Source organism: Somniosus microcephalus, unplaced genomic scaffold (genome assembly GCF_052327205.1).
Source record: "Somniosus microcephalus isolate GS21.2 unplaced genomic scaffold, FLI_Smic_1.0 unresolved_chr2, whole genome shotgun sequence".
Lineage (NCBI taxonomy): Eukaryota > Metazoa > Chordata > Chondrichthyes > Squaliformes > Somniosidae > Somniosus > Somniosus microcephalus.
Genome location: NW_028225180.1, coordinates 66,026,413 through 66,042,072, shown reverse-complemented (window position 1 = coordinate 66,042,072; position 15,660 = coordinate 66,026,413). Strand labels below are relative to the sequence as shown.

Sequence of the window (15,660 nt, the reverse complement as noted above, 5' to 3'; positions counted from 1 at the left end):
AAACTTGCAGGGCTACGGGGATAGAGTGGGGGAATGGGACTGACTGGATTGCTCTGCAGGGAGCCGGCATGGACTCGATGGGCCGAATGGTCTCCTTCTGTGCCGTTATGACTCAATGACTCAATTTTCCCTCCGGTGGGTGTGTCCCGAACAATGAGCCATAAGCTTAAAATTAGAGCTAGGCCATTAAGGGGTGATATAATCAAATAATCATTGTTACAGCACAGTAGGAGGCCATTCGGCCCATCCAGACCATGCCGGCACTCTGCAAGAGCACTTCCGCTCAATCCCACACCTTTCCTCGTAACCGGGCAATTTTTTTCAGGTACTTATCTAATTCTGTTTGGATGGCGGAAAGCATTTTTTTACACAAAGGGTAGTGGAAATCTGGAAATCAGTCCCACAAAAAGTTGTTGAGGATGGGGGGTCAATTGAAAATGTCAAAACTGAGATTAATAGATGTTTTTCTCTCTCCACGGATGCTGCCTGACCTGCTTAGTGTTTCCAGCATTTTCTGTTGTTAGTTCGGATTTTCAACATCCACAGTACTTTGCTATTGTATTAATCGGTGTTTGTTGGGCATTAAGGTTTCGGGTTAAGACACAGATCCGCCATGGTCTAATTGAATGGTGGAACAGGCTGGAGGGGCTGAATAGTCGCCTCCTTTTGCTGTGTTCCGATGAAGTCCTCCTACCACTGGGGGTGCTATAGTAATGCGTTCGTGCCACATTTCCCTCGCGCAGGCGCGGTGTCGATCCCTTTGTCTCCCACGCAGGCGCAGTGCCGCTCCCTTGCTGATCCGGGGATGTGCAGTGGGCGGGGTTTGCTGTGTGCCGGGCCGGGCGGCGCAGGCCGGTGTGTGAGTGACTGTAATAAACAGCATGGTTGCCCCGGTTACAGGGGCCGCGCTCTGTGACTGAGTTTAGATCACAGCGAGGGAGGGGCTTCACAAAGTCACAGCCCCGGCTTGTAACTCCGCAGAGAAACGGAGGGGAGATTCCTGTCAGCATCAGCTCCCGGGGAATGTGCTGAATCGGCTCACAATACAGGGGCTGGTCCGGGGGTGGAGGGCGCGGTGGGCTCAGGCAGTTTGGACACAAAATGGCGCATTTCCGCCCAGAGCAGTGAAATTGGGGGAGTCTCAGGCGGCCGGAAAAATACTGTGAGGAAAATGTCCAAACTAAACACACAGCCCCGGAACTGAGGGTCTGAGGAAAGGGACAAAATCAAACAGAAATACTCGGCCTTGAATTTTAATTTTTAGTAAGCAAATAAAAAGTCCACATTACATTATTTCACGCTTTCAAAATTGTTCTCATTTTCTGCTCTGCCAGAATTAGATCTTCCGGTGAATGATGGAGTGATTGAGGAAGGTCCACAGCTGGAGGTAAACAGGGATTGTAGACTGAGGAACAACAGCAGGAGAACCAGCACAGGATTGTGAGAGCACCAACCAGAGAGAATCCTTCCGATTCAAAGAGCTTCCAGAGATGGACTGGGGAGAAAGGTCAGAGAGAGTACCATTGACTCAGATACACACTGGTCCTGGAGAGGGACATAGAAACATAGAAGATAGGAGCAGGAGTAGGCCATTCGGCCCCTCGACCTTGCTCTGCCATTCAATGCAATCATGGCTAATCATCCCCATACCCCTTGATCCCTTTAGCCTTAAGAAATATATCCAACTCCTTCTTGAATATATTTAATGAATTGGCCTCTACTGCCTTCTTTGGTAGAGAATTCCACAGGTTCACCACTCTCGGTGAAGAAATTCCTCCTCATTTCTGTCCTAAAAGGCCTACCCCTTATCCTTAGACTGTGACCCCTGGTTCTGGATTCCCCGACCATCGGGAACATCCTCCCTGCATCTAGTCTGTCCAGTCCTGCCAGTATTTTATAAGTTTCAATGAGATCCCCTCTCATTCTTATAAACTCCAGCGAGTAGAAGCCCAATCGACCCAATCTCTTCTCATATGTCATTCCTGCCATCCCAGGTATCAGCCTGGTGAATCTTCTCTGAACTCCTTCCGTGGCAAGAATATCCTTTCTCAGATAAGGCGACCAAAACTGCACACAATACTCAAGATGTGGTCTCACCAAGGCCCTGTACAACTGCAGCAAGACATCCTTGTTCCTGTACTCAAACCCTCTCGCTATGAAGGCCAATATACCATTTGCCTTCTTAACCGTCTGCTGCACCTGCATGCTTACCTTTAGCGACCGGTGCACAAGGACACCTAGGTCTCGTTGCACTTCCCCGTCTCCCAATCTATTGCCATTCAGATGATAATCTGCCTTCCTGTTTTTGACATCAAAGTGGATAACCTCACATTTATCCATGTTATATTGCATCTGTCATGCTTCTGCCCAATCGCCCAACCTGTCCAAATCATCCTGTAGTTTCTCGGCATCCTCCTCACAGCACACACGCCCACCCAGCTTTGTGTCGTCTGCAAATTAGGAGATATTACATCTACTTCCCTTGTCTAGATCATTAATATATATTGTGAATAGCTGGGGTCCAAGGACCGATTCTGCGGTACTCCACTAGTCACTGCCTGCCACTCTGAAAAAGACCCGTTTATTCCAACTCTTTGCTTTCTATCTGCCAACCAGTTCTCTGTCCAAGTCAATACCTTGCCCCCATGTGCCTTAACTTTACTTGCTAATCTCTGATGCGGGACCTTATCGAAAGCCTTCTGAAAGTCCAAATACACCACATCCACTGGTTCTCCCTTATCTATTTTACTAGTTACATCCTCAAAAAATTCCAGTAGATTAGCCAAGTACGATTTACCTTTTGTAAATCCATGTTGACTTTGTCCGATCCTGTCACTGTTTTCCAAGTGCTCTGCTATTACATCTTTTATAATGGACTCTAGCATTTTCCCCACTACCGATGTCAGGCTTAGCGGTCTGTAATTCCCCGTTTTCTCTCTACCACCTTTTTTGAATAGTGGGGTAACATTAGCTACCCTCCAATCCATGGGTACTGTTCCAGATTCCATCGAATGTTGGAAGATGATCAGCAATACATCTACTATTTCTAGGGCCACTTCCTTAAGTACCCTAGGATGTAGATTATCAGGCCCTGGGGATTTATCGGCCTTCAATCCCGTCAATTTCCCTAACACCATTTCCCTGCAAATACTGATTTCTTTCAGTTCCTCGCCTTTCATCAGACCCTATGTTCCCCGACATTTCTGGGAGGTTATTTGTGTCCTCCTTTGTGAAGACAGAACCAAAATATGTATTTAATTGTTCTGCCATTTCTTTGTTCCCCATAAATTCCCCTGATTCTGACTGCAAGGGACCTACGCTTGACTTCACCAATCTTTTTCTTTTCACATATCTGTAAAAGCTGTTACAGTCAGTTTTTATGTTCCCTGCAAGCTTACTCTCATATTCTATTTTCCCTTTCTTAATTAATCCCTTTGTCTTCCTTTGTTGAATCGTAAACTGCTCCCAATCCTTTGGATTACTGCTGTTTCTGGCCAATTTATATGTCCTCTCCTTGGATCTTATGCTATCCCTAATTTCCCTCGTTAGCCACGGTTGAGTCACCTTTTTTGTTTTATTTTTATGCCAAACTGGGATGAACAAATTCTGTAGTTCATCCATGCGGTCCCATTGACTCAGATACATGCTGCTCCTGGAGATGGACTGCGGAGAAAGATCAGAGAGAGTCCCATTGACTCAGTAACACACTGGTCCTGGAGAGGGACTGGAGAAAGATCAGAGAGAGTCCCATTGACTCAGATACACATTGGTCCTGGAGATGGACTGTGGAGAAAGGTCAGAGAGAGTGCCATTGACTCAGATACACACTGGTCCTGGAGATGGACTGGGGAGAAAGGTCAGAGAGAGTGCCATTGACTCAGATACACACTGGTCCTGGAGAGGGACTGTGGATAAAGATCAGAGAGTCCCATTGACTCAGATACACACTGGTCCTGGAGATGGACTGGGGAGAAAGGTCAGAGGGAGTCCCATTGACTCAGATACACACTGGTCCTGGAGATGGACTGGGGAGAAAGGTCAGAGAGAGTCCCATTGACTCAGATACACACTGGTCCTGTAGACAGTACACACAGGTTACAAAGTAAGGCACAAAATGGTGAGAATTAGACAGGGAGAGTCTGACCACAGCACAATTATCCAGCATGAGGCCATGCAATGGGATGTGTCGTGCGATCAGTCTCTGTCTCTAAACACAGTCTCACTGAATATTGTGCGTGTTATATTGTAAAGGGGTTTGATCTGAGAGATGACTCCAGTCTGGGGCAGAGTCCAGCAGATGGACATGTGTCTGTTTATTAGGTGGGGCTGAACTCACAACGACACCATCAGATCTCAGTGTTAAAATAGATCTGGTGACAAATCAAGGGAAAGATTGAACAGAAAAACTAATTATTGTCAATTCATTTAACACGATGGAGAGACAAATCTCACAGATCAGCACGGCCTGTGAGCAGCAGGTACAGAGTATTGTATGATAATGAGCTGAGCACAGCTTCATTACCTTTGGACATCCCCAGTGTTTAGTATCGGGGACGGTGAAATACATTAAATGCCGGGTGAGTGTTTGCCTCCTGTTTCATTGGTCACAGACACACACAATACAGAAGTGGAACAACACTGGTCAAAGCAAGCAGGGAATGTGCTTCCAAAATCAACGTCAGATACACAGTGAGCATCAGATTCCCAGTGTATTCTGAAATGGTAAGAACCCAAAACAAGTAAATCACACAATATAGACTGAAAGGTGGATTAGCAATAATATTAGAAATAAAAGCAGAAAATGCTGGAAACACTCAGCGGGTCAGGTAGCACCTGTGGGGAGAGAAAGATAGGGTTAATGTTTCAGATCCTGAACCCGTTCTCAGGACTGGTCATTGACCTGAACCGTTAGTCCCACCGTCCCCTCCCCCCTGCACTGCCTGACCCGCTGAGCGTTTCCATCATTTTCAGCTTTTATGACAGATTTCCATCATCTCCAGTATTTTGCTGTTATTAGAAGAGATGCATGTTTCTTCCCTGGTACAATGTCTAACATTTGCCATTGACTTCGGTCTTCGCCACGTACACCGTGCCTGAGCTATCGACTGCAACCCTCTCCCTGCCCACTGTTTGACTCTGAATCAGACCGTTCACAACCTTCACCATGTGAGGAGCTTCAGACCACATATCCACTCCATCACCACCACCGTCTATTTCCACCTCCGTAGCAGTGCCCGTCTCCACCCCTGCCTCAGCTCATCTGTTCCTGAAACCCTCAGCATTGCCTTTGTTACCTCCAGACTGGACTATTCCAACCTTCTCCTGGTTGGCCTCCCATCTTACACCCTCCATAAACCTGCACTCACCCAAAACACTGCTGCCTGTTTCTTAACTCTCACCAATCAAAAATTAATGCCGGAGAATGATTTCAACTAAAGTTTGGAGAAATTACTGATCCGAGACTGAATAACTTTTACATTTCCACAGTGGGGTAAGGAAAGGACGCTGATTGAGAGTTTGATTGAACGCACATGCGTGGACACATACACAGCGAGACACGAGCACAAGTGGAGAATATTCACTGTAAAACGGGCAAATCTACCACTTGTATATTTATGGTGTTTTGAGATTGTAAGACTCCTTAAAAAAAAATTGAAAAAAATCAATGTTGTTTAGTACCCGACTGTATAAAGATATACAATTCACAACATCATATATTAGTGAAACAGCAGTAAATGTCCTCACCTCCCACAGTGCTCATTAGTCAGGTGCTGACACCATGAGAGATATGGTCAATATATTCAAATAGAAGCACCAACCAGGACACATCTCCATGAACACACGGACAATGTCACTGCCCATAGAGACCGGAGGGATCACACCCAGCTATATATTGTGTATGTGGATAGATATCATATTCATAAAGTACCAGAATTTAATATCAAATTTAATATCAAAACAAACAAATTAAAAATATTAAAAGCAAATATGAATAAAAGTAATATAATACCGCCAGACTGTGTAAAATCAAGTGAAGGGTCATTTAATCCATCAATGATCACCCGCTCCATATTTCCCTGCAGAATATTCTCTACCTCAGGAATAAGGCTGGTTTTGACCTGCACTGTGTGAGTAAATCTCACCAATGGGCGCTCCCAGTGCGGAGTCTCGGCCGACGGGAGCCCGTCTGGAACTGGGTTGTGGAGATCAGCGGGACTCACTGGATTTCACTGGGCAGCTGTCTGTGTCACACTTGATGTGGAGAGTTGATCGTAACACTCGGGAAATGATCGATCCCAGAGCTAACAGCTGCTGTACTGATGGGGGAGGAGGGACTTGATATCATGTTTAACAAGGCAACGTTCTCCTTCTCATTTTAATATTTCCATCTAACCCTCCTATTGATATATTTTATTATAGAGCATCAGAATCTGGGAACGCCTGTCACCACCATGGCTGAAGGTCCAAACAGGGGAGAAGATCCAACATCTTCAAAAAGAATGAGAATGGACACGGGTAGGTTCACAAAATATTTAAAAATATAATTTCTGTCCAGACAAAAGGTCCAGATCTCGAGCAAGAACCTGCAGCTCGCATAGGTCGAGAGAACAGGACAGGGGTTGAGTAGAAAGAGGGAAGTGAGTGATTATCTAGAGAGGCACCGCAGTCACAGGTGGAGGGAGCCCCCAAGTACTGGAACTGTCCAATAGATACCTGGTATTGGGGACTGTAAGGTGGATAGAGATAGTGACTCAGAGGAGGGTCTTCCTGAGCAAGTATGACACCAGAGGCCACCCAGAGTGGGACGGGGCTAAAATCGCAAGTGGGGCACAGGACGAGCAGAGCAATACTGGTGGGAGATTCTATAGTCAGGGGAATCGACAGACTCTCCTGCAGCCCTGAGCAGGTCCCGAATGGTAAATTGCCTCCCTGGTGGCAGAGGGAAGAACATCCTGGAATGGGTCGGACCATCGCTGCGAAGGAAAGGAGAGCAACAACAACAACTTGTATTTAATGCCCCAAGGCTCTTCACAGGAGTGTTATAAATAGATTTGACACCAAGCCACATGAGGAGAAATTAGGTTTTAAAGTGCATCTTATAGGAAGAAAGCGAGGTAGAGAGGTGTATGGAGGGAATTGCAGAACTTAGCGTCTTGGCAGCTGAAGGCACAGCCACCAATTGTTGAGCGATTTTAATCAGGGATGCTCAAGAGGGCAGAATTAGAGGAGCGCAGATACCTCGGGTGGGGGGAGGCGGTAGTGGGGCTGAAGGAGATTACAGAGATTAGGGAGCGGCGAGGCCGTGGAGGGATTTGAAAACAAGGATGAGAATTTTGCAATCGAAGCATTGCTTAACCGGGAGTCAACAGGGATGATGAGTAAACGGGACTTGGTGCGAGTTAGGACACGGGCAGCCGAGTTTTGGATGACCTCAAGCTTACATAAGGTAGAAGGTGGGAAGCCAGCCAGTAGTGCGTTGGAATAGTCAAGCGTAGAGGTAACAAAGGCATGGATGAGGGTTTCAGCAGCAGATGAGCTGAGGCAGTGGTGGAGGCGGGCTATCTTACGGAGGTGGAAATAGGTAGTCTTAGTTATGCTGCGGATATGTGGTTGGAAATTCATTTCAGGGTGAAATATGACAACAAGGTTGCGAACAGTCTGGTTCTGCCTCAGACAGATGCTCGGGAGAGGGATGGTGTTGGTGGCTAGGGAACGGAGTTTGTGTTGGGGACTGAAGACAATGGCTTCAGTCTTCCCAATGTTTAATTGGAGTCACAGGAAGAGTGTTTCCACTTGTGGGGAAGAGCAAAACTAGAGGCCATCAATATAAGATTAAGTGAGTGGGCGGTAAGTTGGCAGATGGAGTAGAATGTAGGGAAATGTGAGGTTATTCACTTTGGTAGGAAGAATAGAAAAACAGAATATTTTTTAAATGCTGAGAAACTTAAAAATGTTGGTGTTCAGAGAGATTTGGGTGCCCTCGTGCATGAAACACAGGACGCTAGCATGCAGGTACAGCAAGCAATAATGAAGGCAAATGGCTTGTTGGCCTTTGTTGCAAGGGGGTTAGAGTATGTAAGAGTAAGGAAGTCTTGCTACAGTTGTACAGGGACTTGGTGAGACCACACCTGGAGTTCTGTGCACATTTTTGGTCTCCTTATCTAAGGAAGGATATACTTGCCTTGGAGGTGGTGCAACGAAGGTTCACTAGATTGATTCCTGGGATGAGAGGGCTGTCCTATGATGAGAGATTGTGTAGATTGGGCCGATACTCTCTGGAGTTTAGAAGAATGAAAGGTGATCTCATTGACACAAACAAGATTCTGAAGGGGATTGACAGGGTAGATGCTGAGAGGTTGTTTCCCCTGGCTGGAGTGTCTAGAACTAGGGGGCATAATCTCAGGATAAGGGGTCGGCCATTTAAGACTGAGATGAGGAGGAATTTCTTTACTCAGAGGGTTGTGAATCTTTGGAATTCTCTACCCCAGAGGGCTGTGCATGCTGAGTCTTTCAGTATATTCAAGGCTGAGATAGAGATATTTTTGGACTCTATGGGAATCAAGCGATATGGAGATTGGGTGGGAAAGTGGAGTGAGGTCGATGATCAGATATGATCTTATTGAATGGTGGAGCAGGCTCGAAGGGCCGTACGGCTTACTCCTGCTCTTACTTCTTATTGTTCTTATAAGATAGTCACCAAGAAATCAAACAGGGAATTCGGCAGAAACATTTTTACCCAGAGAGAGAGAGGTGAGAATGTGGAACTGTTTTTAAATTCGTTTATGGTATGTGGGCATCTCTGGCGAAGCCATCATTTATTGCCCATCCCTAATTGCCCTTGAGAAGGTGGTGGGGAGCCGCCTATTGAACCGCTGCATTCCGTGTGGTGAACGTACACCCACAGTACTGTTAGGGAGGGAGTTCAAGAGTTTTGACCCAGCGACACTGACGGATTGGTGATATACATCCTGGACCAATATGTCGAGGAACCAACCAGAGATCAGGCCATCTTAGACTGGGTATTATGTAATGAGAAAGGATTAATTAGCAGTCTTGTTGTACGAGGCCCCTTGGGTCGGAGCGATCATAATATGATCGAATTCTTCATTAAGATGGAGAATGAAGTAGTTGACTCAGAGACTAGGGTCCTGAAACTACGATGGTCTGAGGCACGAATTGGGTATGATTGACTGGGGAATGTCACTCAAAGGGCTAACGGTGGATAGGCAATGGCAAACACTCAAAGACCGCATGGATGAACTACAGAATTTGTTCATCCCAGTTTGGCATAAAAATAAAACAAAAAAAAGGTGACTCAACCGTGGCTAACGAGGGAAATTAGGGATAGCATAAGATCCAAGGAGAACATATAAATTGGCCAGAAAAAGCAGTAATCCAAAGGATTGGGAGCAGTTTAGGATTCAACAAAGGAGGACAAAGGGATTAATTAAGAAAGGGAAAATAGAATATGAGAGTAAGCTTGCAGGGAACATAAAAACGGACTGTAAAAGCTTTTATAGATATGTGAAGAGAAAAAGATTGGTGAAGTCAAGCGTAGGTCCCTTGCAGTCAGAATCAGGGGTATTTATAATGGGGAAAAAAGAAATGACAGACCAATTTATGGTATGTGGCATAGTGGTTAGCACTGTTGCCTCACAGCGCCAGAGACCCGGGTTCGAGTCCGACCTCGGGCGACTGTCTGTGTGGAGTTTGCACATTCTCCCCGTGTTTGCGTGGGTTTTCTCCGGGTGCTCCGGTTTCCTCCCACAGTCCAAAGATGTGCAGGTTAGGTTGATTGGCTATGATAAATTGACCCTTAGTGTTAGGGGGATTAAATACGTGGGGTTACAGGGATAGGGTGGGATATGTGTTGGTGTAGGGGTTACGGGGATCGGGTGGGACATGTGTCGGTGCAGGCTCGATGGGCCGAAATGGCCTCTATCTGCACTGTGGGGTTTCTGTGATCTGTGATCTTCTGTGAATTAAATACATATTTTGGTTCTGTCTTCACAAAGGAGGACACAAATAACCTCCCAGAAATGTCAGGGAACATAGGGTCTGATGAAAGAGAGGAACTGAAAGAAATCAGTATTTGTAGGGAAATGGTGTTAGGGAAATTGATGGGATTGAAGGCCGATAAATCCCCAGGGCCTGATAATCTACATCCTAGGGTACTTAAGGAAGTGGCCCTAGAAATAGTAGATGCATTGCTGATCATCTTCCAACATTCAATGGAATCTGGAACCGTACCCATGGATTGGAGGGTAGCTAATGTTACCCCGCTATTCAAAAAAGGTGGTAGAGAGAAAACGGGGAATTACAGACCGGTAAGCCTGACATCGGTAGTGGGGAAAATGCTAGAGTCCATTATAAAAGATGTAATAGCAGAGCACTTGGAAAACAGTGACAGGATCGGACAAAGTCAACATGGATTTACAAAAGGTAAATCGTGCTTGACTAATCTACTGGAATTTTTTGAGGATGTAACTAGTAAAATAGATAAGGGAGAACCAGTGAATGTGGTGTATTTGGACTTTCAGAAGGCTTTCGATAAGGTCTCACATAAGAGATTAGCGTGTAAAGTTAAGGCACATGGGATTGGGGGCAAGGTATTGACTTGGATAGAGAACTGGTTGGCAGATAGAAAGCAAAGAGTTGGAATAAACGGGCCTTTTTCAGAGTGGCAGGCAGTGACTAGTGGAGTACCGCAGGGATCGGTCCTTGGACCCCAGCTATTCACAATATATATTAATGATCTAGACAAGGGAACTAGATGTAATATCTCCAAATTTGCAGACGACACAAAGCTGCGTGGGCGTGTGTGCTGTGAGGAGGATGCCGAGAAACTACAGGATGATTTGGACAGGTTGGGCGATTGGGCAGAAGCATGGCAGATGCAATATAACGTGGATAAATGTGAGGTTATCCACTTTGGTGTCAAAAACAGGAAGGCAGATTATTATCTGAATGGCAATAGATTGGGAGAAGGGGAATTGCAACGAGACTTGGGTGTCCTTGTGCACCAGTCGCTGAAGGTAAGCATGCAGGTGCAGCAGGCGGTTAAGAAGGCAAATGGTATGTTGGCCTTCATAGCGAGAGGGTTTGAGTACAGGAACAAGGATGCCTTGCTGCAGTTGTACAGGGCCTTGGTGAGACCACACCTTGAGTATTGTGTGCAGTTTTGGTCGCCTTATCTGAGGAAGGATATTCTTGCCATGGAAGGAGTTCAGAGAAGATTCACCAGGCTGATACCTGGGATGGCAGGAATGACGTACGAGGAGAGATTGGGTTGATTGGGCTTGTACTCGCTGGAGTTTATAAGAATGAGAGGGGATCTCATTGAAACTTATAAAATACTGGCAGGACTGGACAGACTAGATGTAGGGAGGATGTTCCCGATGGTCGGGGAATCCAGAACCAGGGGTCACAGTCTAAGGATAAGGGGTAGGCCTTTTAGGACAGAAATTAGGAGGAATTTCTTCACCCAGAGAGTGGTGAACCTGTGGAATTCTCTACCACAGAAGGCAGTAGAGGCCAGTTCATTAAATATATTCAAGAAGGAGTTGGATATATTTCTTAAGGCTAAAGGGATCAAGGGGTATGGGGATGATCAGCCATGATCGCATTGAATGGCGGAGCAGGCTCGAGGGGCCGAATGGCCTACTCCTGCTCCTATCTTCTATGTTTCTAAGTCAGGATGGTGTGTGAATTGGAGGGGAACATGTTCCCATGTGCCGGCTGCCCTTCTCCCTCTAGGTGGAAGAGGTCGCGGGAATGGGAGGTGCTTCTGAAGAAGCCTTGGCGAGTTACTGCAGAGCATCTTGTAGATGGTACACACTGCAGCCATGGTACGCTGGTGGTGGAGGGAGTGAATGTTTAAGGTGGTGGATGAGGTGACAATTAAGCGGGCTGCTTTGTCCTGGATGGTGTCGAGCTTCTTGAATGTTGTTGGAGCTGCACTCATACAGGCAAGTGGAGAATATTCTATTGCACTCCTTACTTGTGCCTTTTAGATGGTGGAAAGGCTTTGGGGAGTCAGGAGGTGAGACACTCACTGGAGAATACCTAGCCCCTGATCTGCGCTTGTTGTCTCAGTAATTATGTGGCTGGTCCAGTTCAGTTTCTGGTCAAAAGTGAGCCCCAGGATGTTGATCGTCAGGGATTCGGCGATAGTAATCACGTTGAAATTTGGAGATACGGTGGTTGGACTCTCGCTTGTTGGAGATAGTCATTGCCTGGCATTTCTGTGGCGTGAATGTTACCTGCCACTTATCAGCCCAAGCCTGAATGTCGTCCAGGTCTTGTTGCAAGCAGGCATGGACTGCTTCATTATCTGAGGAGTTGTGAATGGCGCTGAACACTGTGCAGTCATCAGCGAACATCCTCATGTTGGAGGGATTGTCATTGATGAAGCAACTGAAGATGGTTGGGCCTAGGACAACCATTTTGTTTTGTGCTATGTATGACTCCAGCCAGTGGAGAGTTCCCCCGCCCCCGATTCCCATTGACTTCAGCTTTACTAGGGCTGCTTGATGCCACACTCAGTCAAATGCTGCCTTGATATCAATGGCAGTCACTCTCACCTCACCTCTGGAATTCAGCTCCTTTGTCCATGTTTGGACCAAGGCTGTAATGAGGTTGGGAGCTGAGTGGTCCTGGCAGGACCCAAACTATCATCAGTGAGCAGGTTATTGGTGAATAAATGCTGCTTCATAGCACTGTTGATGACACCTTCCATCACTTTGCTGATGATTGAGAGTAGACTGATGGAGCTTTAATTGGCTGGATTGGATTTGTCTTGTTTTTTTGGACAGGACATACATGGCAGTTTTCCACATTGTCGGATAGATGCCAGTGTTGTAGCTGTACTGGAACAGTTTGGCTAGAGGCGTGGCTAGTTCTGGAGCACAAGTCTTCAGCACGACAGCCGGGATGTTTTCGGGGTCGACAGTCTTTGCTGTATCCAGTGCACTCAGCCGTTTCTTGATATCACGTGGAGTGAATTGAATTGGCTGAAGACTGGCTTCTGTGATGGTGGGGAGCTCAGGAGGAGGCCGATATGGATCATCCACTCGGCACTTCTAGCTGAAGATGGTTGCAAACGCATCAGCCTTGCCTTTTGCACTCACATGCTGGGCTCCACCATCATTGAGGATAGGTATATTCATGGAGCCTCCTCCTCCCATTAGTTGTTTAATGGTCCACCACCATTAACGACTGGATGTGTCAGGACTGCAGAGCTTTGATTTGATCCGTTGATTGTGGGATTGCTTAGCCCTGTCTATAGCATGCTGCTTCCACTTTCTGGTATGCATGTAGTCCTGTGTTGCATCTTCCCCAGGTTGCTACCACAGGGAGTAGTTGAGGTGAATAGCATAGATGCATTTAAGAGGAGGCTAGATAAGCACATGAGGGAGAAAGGAATAGAGGGTTATGCTGATAGTGTTCAATAAGGAAGGCTGGGAGGTGACTCGAGTAGAGCATAAACGCTGACATGGACTGGTTGGGCCGAATGGCCTGTTTTGGTGCTGTATATTGTTTGTAGTTTGCTGTAATCCATATGGACACAGTTAAGGAAGGGAAATGGCAAAATTCCCCCTAATTTTTGGGGGGTACGGTTCCCTTTAACGGGCTGCGTGGCCCATTTACAATTTTGCGCCTGCACCAAATCTATCACAGAAAAGACAGACTTGCATTTATGTAGCACCTTTCATGACCACCAGACGTCACAAAGCGTTTTACAGCTAATTAAGTACTTTTTCGACGTGTAGTCACTGTTGTAATGTAGGAAACGCGGCAGCCAATTTGCGCACAGCAAGCTCCCACAAACAGCAATGTGATGATGACCAGATAATCTGTTTTTGTTGGTTGAGGGATAATTATTGGCCAGGACACCGGGGATAACTCCCCTGCTCCTCTTTGAAATATTGCCATGGGATCTTTTACGTCCACCTGAGAGAGCAGACAGGGCCTTGTTTTAACGTCTCATCCGCAAGATGGCATCTCCGACAGTGCAGCGCTCCCTCAGTACTGTGTAGCTTTCAAAAGCTCTGAATTAATTTGTCGGTGACTACAGAAACCACTCTGGGTCCAGGTGTATTGTGTATCAGGGAAACAGTCCGTGACTACACAACCCACTCTGGGTCCAGGTATATTGTGTATCAGGGAAACAGTCCGTGACTACACAAACCCACCCTGGGTCCAGGTATATTGTGTATCAGGGAAACAGTCCGTGACTACACAACCCACTCTGGGTCCAGGTATATTGTGTATCAGGGAAACAGTCCGTGACTACACAAACCACTCTGGGTCCAGGTATATTGTGTATCAGGGAAACAGTCCGTGACTACACAAACCCACCCTGGGTCCAGGTATATTGTGTATCAGGGAAACAGTCCGTGACTACACAAACCCACCCTGGGTCCAGGTATATTGTGTATCAGGGAAACAGTCCGTGACTACACAAACCCACTCTGGGTCCAGGTATATTGTGTATCAGGGAAACAGTCCGTGACTACACAAACCCACCCTGGGTCCAGGTATATTGTGTATCAGGGAAACAGTCCGTGACTACACAAACCCACTCTGGGTCCAGGTATATTGTGTATCAGGGAAACAGTCCGTGACTACACAAACCCACTCTGGGTCCAGGTATATTGTGTATCAAGGAAACAGTCCGTGACTACACACACCCACTCTGGGTCCAGGTATATTGTGTATCAGGGAAACAGTCCGTGACTACACAAACCCACTCTGGGTCCAGGTATATTGTGTATCAGGGAAACAGTCCGTGACTACACAAACCCACCCTGGGTCCAGGTATATTGTGTATCAGGGAAACAGTCCGTGACTACACAAACCCACCCTGGGTCCAGGTATATTGTGTATCAGGGAAACAGTCCATGACTACACAAACCCACCCTGGGTCCAGGTATATTGTGTATCAGTAAAACAGGTTTATTAAGCATTAAACATCCAGTACAAAGAAGTAATACTTAACAAGAAGATAGTCGCAGTTTGTTAATTGAACCTCGGCGTTCCTTCCGAGTGACTGGCATGGTCTCTTTATTCTCTTGCTGTGTTCTGTTGACTGAAGCTTCCGCTTCCTCTTCCTCTGGTTCCGCGCTGCTTTCAGTGATCAATAGCTGTTCCTTTATATCTTTTTTTCCCCTTTCAAAAATACATAGCAACTTGCAGCTGCTGGGCTATCTCACCATTCTGACATTCACAAGTACTGTCTATGATTTCCTCCCCTTTTCTGCTGTGAGCTTTATTCTGAGAACTTTTACATCTTCTGCCTTTCCCATAGCCCATTATCTAGCCTGGTTTGAAACTTCAGCGATAAGGGATGTTAGGTATTGAAAACCCTCTATCTTACTTTGAGACTTAATTAATGTTTTGTCCTTCGCTGTCTTTTTGTTTTTAACATAACAGAAAATCTACACTACCTGAGCACTATTCTCGCAGTTAACATAATGTTGACTTAATTTTACCATCAGGCTTTGGTCTCAGCCATTCGCCATTTTATACAGGCTTTTTAGCTTTTTAACTTACAATTTCACATATTATAGTCATTTAATAATGGCTATAGAATCTTAATAATGTTTACTAAATCCTACAGGTACAATCTATCCTACAACTGCACTGAGGTGTCAGCCT

General features: G+C 46.1%; 1 protein-coding gene across 4 annotated transcripts in view; it reads left to right on the top strand.

Annotated features, from left to right (window-relative positions):
- Positions 1–786: 786 nt before the first annotated feature.
- Positions 787–15,660, top strand: part of LOC147092764 (NACHT, LRR and PYD domains-containing protein 3-like) — a 44,169-nt gene continuing 29,295 nt past the window's right edge. For 2 of the 4 annotated variants that reach the window (XM_085976019.1, XM_085976018.1), the window contains exons 1-2: positions 869–1,507; positions 6,421–6,516. The gene's annotated coding sequence lies outside the window, so the exon portion shown is untranslated. The other 2 variants (XR_015075073.1, XR_015075074.1) reach the window with 2 other exon arrangements.